The sequence below is a fragment of the Dasypus novemcinctus genome, chromosome 25, assembly GCF_030445035.2.
Source record: "Dasypus novemcinctus isolate mDasNov1 chromosome 25, mDasNov1.1.hap2, whole genome shotgun sequence".
Lineage (NCBI taxonomy): Eukaryota > Metazoa > Chordata > Mammalia > Cingulata > Dasypodidae > Dasypus > Dasypus novemcinctus.
In genome coordinates this window covers 45622754-45628457 of record NC_080697.1, presented here as the reverse complement: position 1 = coordinate 45628457, position 5704 = coordinate 45622754, and the positions used below count along the sequence as shown (strand labels likewise).

The 5704-nt window shown below is 36.8% G+C and overlaps 1 pseudogene; it reads left to right on the top strand.

Annotated features, from left to right (window-relative positions):
* Positions 1 to 897: 897 nt before the first annotated feature.
* Positions 898 to 5413, top strand: LOC111760298 (serine/threonine-protein phosphatase PP1-beta catalytic subunit pseudogene; annotated as a pseudogene).
* The last annotated feature ends 291 nt before the right edge of the window (positions 5414 to 5704 follow it).

Sequence of the window (5704 nt, the reverse complement as noted above, 5' to 3'; positions counted from 1 at the left end):
TTATTGCAGAATTTCTGCTCTTTTATATGACAGAGGAGGGTTTTGCCCCAGAAAAGTTAAGTGGTATAAACAACCCATTCATTCACCATTTTTAGTTCCCCATAAAGCCAATCTCACCCTAGCGACTGGAGACACAATGAAAAACAAAAATACACATTTATTTTTTCTTTCAATAAATACTTATTTAGCACTTATTCTTGTGCAAGCAGTACTCTAAGTCAGGAGCATGCCAACTATGGCAAAATCCAGCACAAAACCTGATTCTGTAATAAAAATGAATTAGAACACAGTTACACCCATTCATTGTATTGTTTGATTCTTTTCCTGCTTATTAACATGGGTTTTAGATTGAGCTCTGTAATGGAAACAAAGCAATGAGGTTATTCAATGGGTAATTATAAAATAATAGATATAATATTAGTTATAAATTATAGAAATCCTGAAAGTATTTTTTTAATTTAACTTATTTTTGTTTATAAAAAAATAAAAATAAACAAATTTAAAAGAAAATCATATTGTAAACAAGCAACAGCACTCTGGCATTCTGGCATCGTGCTTCCAGAAAAATCTTGAAAAACATGACTGCATGAAATTATTTTAAAGCATCATGGCAAAAAGAACCTAAACAAAGTCAAAGGCAACTGATAAACTGGGAAAAATGTATACAACATATATCAGAGAAAATGGCTAATTAATAGCTCTAAAATATAAAGAACTCTTAAAAAATGAAGGAAAAAGAGCAAAACAATAGAAAAATGCAATGAAAAGCCATGAAAATATCACAATAAAGAGAAGAAATTGCCATTAAGCATATTAAAAGATGTTCAAACATATACTCAATTAGAAAGAAATGCTAATTAAAACAAGATTGAGATTCCATTTCTCAGGTATCAGATCATGAACATTTTAAAAAATGACAAGATTTCTTTTGGCAATGATGAAAGGAAAGCTGCAGTTAATGCATGGTTGGTGGGAATAAAACTGGCAAAAACCTTTTGGATGGAAATTTGGAAACATCTGAAAAATACCTAGGCACTTATTTATTTACCCACCAATCCCATCAATCCTGCTTCTAGGTCTTGCCCTGAAGGTATACCTCCAGCAATACAAAAACATTCCAGCCCAAGTTTATACATGTAACATTGTTTGTAATTGCAAACTATTGTAAATAGCCTAAACGCCAATATGTAAGAAAGTTGTTGAATATACTGTGGTACAGCCACACCATGGAGCACTATGCAGTTGTAAAATACCTTGCTATATTTCTGACTTTCTGGACCACCACAAATTTTCACATACATTTAAAAAAAAAAGAAAAAAAAAGGAATAAGTACTAGAAATCAATTCAAATGTTGGGAGAACCCTAACAAACACAAATAACAAAATATAAGGCTAATTATATTAAAAATGAATAACATATCCATGCTGAATGCAAGGTGGAAGAAATAAACTAACCTAATAAGTTGGAATTTGAATATGTACTATAGAGGAAAAAACTATATACAAATATACTCTAGTTAGTGTAAATGTTTTTTTACATGTGCATGTGTGAACAATTCTAAAGATATTGTATGTACATTCTGGGTGGAGTGAATAAGCAAATATGTTGTGGATAATGAGACATGTTTCTCACAGAGAAAGAAAGGGGGAATGGAGTAGAATAAACCCTGTGGTATTTGATTCAATTATAGATATCTACATGAACTCAAGGTGTTTTTTTTTTTTAATATACATGTGGATACATGGGTATAGAATTAAGTAAAGATGTGTGCATATACATACATATATTTCCTAGCTCTGCCCATTGAGAGAGCTTAGAAATAAAGGTGCAAAAAATAAGGAAGTACTCAAAAATAATTGGTCATGTTGAAAGAATAGAAGAGTCAACTTGATGGAATCCCAAGACTAGGGAAATGTAATAGGTAAATAATGACAGAAATGAACTGTAACCCATACAATAAAATAATGGTGCATATGTTCATCCCTATAGAAAATAAATAATACATGAATAAATGAATACAGTTCTTTCCTAGAGTGGATGTCTAATTAATAAGTGTAAAATTGGAAATTCAAAAAAATCACCTTTGGTAACACCACAATAATTTTTGATGGCCTTGAGTCATTAGTGAATGTTACTATTAGTAGGTGAGATTGTCGGAGAAAAATGGCGTTCACTGGGACATGGAGACTGATATGACCATAGGCAGAGAATTTATTGAGAAGCTCTCCCAATGGAGGGGGTCTGAAGAACAGACTTCAGTCCCTCCACCAGCATGGTGGGGGTCTGAAGAGAGACTTCAGCTCACTCCTGGAAGGAGGGGATTTGAATTTATACAGAACTTTCCTAGGTGGGGGAATGATAGTTGGTCGGAGGGGTTGAGGGTCTGAGTGAGGCATAGGGACCAATAAGAAGCTCTAGAGATGAAAATTTTCCCCAATATAGCTAGAGGGTAATGGGTTAGGGAATTAAGGTTTCTTGGAATGCTGCAGGAGCAGATGTTTCTTTGATCTGTAGGGGTTAAAGTGTTTCTTTATCTCCCTTGGATATGTAGATAGTGAAGGTTTCCCTCTCCCTCTGATATGCAGGTAGGGAAGGCCTTTATCTCCTTTTATTTTTATCTCTACCTGGTTTCTTTTTTTAACCTGTGGGGAAGTGCCATGCCCTCAGACATGGGGGTTAGCCTTTTCCCAATGCATATCAGGGGAAACTGAGCTATAGCTTTTTAATTATTGCAAATCTCTAACAGAGTTTATTATGAGAAACATTTTACTTGCATAGACTCAAGTTACCTTGCTATAAACTACTTGTTGATTACAAAGGGGAAGATGGCAACTGTTGCAGTGGAGAAAAATGCCAGACACCACCATAACAAAATAATTAAATTTAGCATCAGCAGTAATGAGACTTACAAAGTCGTGTGCTTCCATAGTCCCCTTAAATCCATGTCCCAGAGACTTAAATCTTACAGCTGTTCATATTCCATTTGAGCTGTGAATCTCAAAAGAGTTGCAACAAACATCTACTTTTTGGTTCATTGGACTAGCCTAGGACAACAAACAAAAGGGTGATGATGGATAAAGCCCATCCCCCCAAACACAGAGCATCTGCAATTGCAAGCAAGACAGTTCAAAGTTACAGCTTATAAAATTATAATGATTTACATTGTTAGGCTCTGTTTTAATCAGGGTTCTCTAGGGAAACAGAATGACAGGAGAGATCTGTAAATATTATGAGACAGGACTCTGGGGATGCACATGTCCAAAATATGTAGGGCAGGATATAAAGGAAGGTTTTCAATCAATTCCCCAGGAGAAGTTGGGTAACTGAAGTAGAGATGGAAATTCTTCTGACTGATGAAATCATTTCTCCTTTTAAGGATGACACCTGATTAGATGAGGCATCTCACTGTTGAAGGCAATCTTCTCAATTGATTATATATGCAATTAGCCATATATGCAATCAATTTACTGATGATTTAAGTCCAAGAAATGATCTCACACACTATTAGGCCGGTGCTTATTCGACCAAACAACTGGGCAGCATTACCCAGCCAAGTTGACACATGAACTTTAACTTTCACAGGCTCTGTCTCCACTGGATTAAACTACCTCACTAACTTTAATACAGGAGGTGAACTGTCAGTATACCTTTTGCTTGAATATTGATGTCTAAATAAGGCTAGCTGAAATAGACTTACTGGGTTTTCACATAACACCTACTTCTATAAGAAAAAGAGGGAAAAGTGAAGTTTAAAGCAAAATAATGATTTCTCAATAATATTGATATAAAGACTGAAAATGAAGCCTTTCAAAAAACGTTATATGCTTTATGACAAAGACACAACCATAGCAGGTGATGCTGTCTATAGATTCTATCTATATATAAGAGTAATAGGCTGTTCGTGTGTAATTTCCATTGCAATATATGGTATTAAGGCTGACAGGAAAAAATTCTGAAGCTAAGGAGATTTTTGATGATAAAAGACGGTATTAGAAAGGGCCTATCATAAAAAAAAGAGTCGTGTATTTGCTTGTATTTACCAAATATGTAATCTGCCTTAATTTATTAGGTTTATAAAAAATATAATCAGGATTAAGTGATCCAGTGTGCATCCAAGTGTGTGTGCGCTCACAAGACTTGGTGAGGCGGGAGTAGGGGACAGGACTGATTGAGGGTGGGACAGACAGGGGCCGAGGCGTAAAGGCCACGTGGGTCGTAGGGGAGAGAGAAGGCGAAGCCCCGCAACCTCCAGGAGAAGGGACCCGGTTCCCGCTGCCAGGTGGGAGACCCTGGGGAGGACAAAATGGCGGGCAAACGCTGACCGTGACGTCACCCTCTTGCCCGGAGTACTAGAACTGCCTCTAGAAAGACTGGGCAGACGCCGGAAGCGGAAGGGCGGGGCTTACGTACCCAGGTTCAGGAGATCTTTCTCAGCCCCCTGATTGTTTTGGAATTGGGCGGATAGTATACGAATTTACTGAGATCATTTGAACACGGAGGTTTCGCATCAGAGGCCGACTATTTTAGGAGACGTGGACCCAGGAAAGCAGCCTTTGGAGACCAGTTGTTTGCCATTGACTTGTAAATCAAATATCCAGAGAACTTCTTTCTCATAAGAGGAATCCATGAGTGTGCTAGCGTCATTCACATTTACGATTCTAGGAGGAATGCAAAAAACGAACGTTCCTGTTAAATTGTGAAGACTCATCGATTGTCTTAACTGCCTGCAGCTGCCATTGTGGATGAGAAGATCTTCTCTTGTCACTGGGCCTTTGACCAGACTTGTAATCAATGGAGCAGATTCGGAGAATTATGAGACCCACTGATGTCCCTGAGACAGGTTTGCTTTGTGATTCACAGTGCTCTAACCCAGGGAAGGACATGCTAGGCTGGGATAAAATGATTCGTGTGTAATTTGCGTTGCAATAGATGATATTAAGTCTGACAGGAAAAAATTCTGAAGCTAAGGAGCATTTCCTTCCCTTTTGAAGCTGATGTCGTCAAGAAATTTCTGAATCGTCCTGGTTTGGATTTGATTTGTCAAGCTCATCTGGTAGTTGAATATGGGTATGAATTATTTGCTAAACAACAATTTTCCTTGGCAAGGAAAAAAGTAGCCCTGTTTTCAGCCCAAATTACTTAGGCGAAGTTGATGATGCTGGTAGAATGATGAGTGAAGATGAAAAATTGATTTGCTCATTTCAGATACTGAAGCTGTCTGAAAAGAAAGCAAGTTATCAGTATGGTGGACCGAGTTCTGGATTCCGTCTTGAACAGCTAACCCACCGAAGACGAAATGAAGAAAGTAACTGTAAAGAAATCATTAGATTTGTTAAGGACATAGTTCATAATACATGTGTGCACTGTAAGACCATCCAGCCATTTGCACCCTTTGTGAAGTCACAAGTTTAACTTAAGAAGACAGGTAAAAGACTTAATTTTTTTTCTAATAGAAAAATGTGCTGCACTTACTATAATAAATATACTCTCTCATAATGTTCAACAAAGTTAAATCCAAATTCAAAATTATCCGTTAAAGTTACATCTTCATGTATCACAATTTTTAAATTGGAAAAGCATCCCAGTTAAACTAGAAGTGATAGATAAGCCAGATGAAAGCATGATGATCCATCTGTGTAATGTGATTTTAATGATGCTTGGTTGTCCATTTGGGATTTGTTTTGTTTGTTTGTTTTTGCTAGG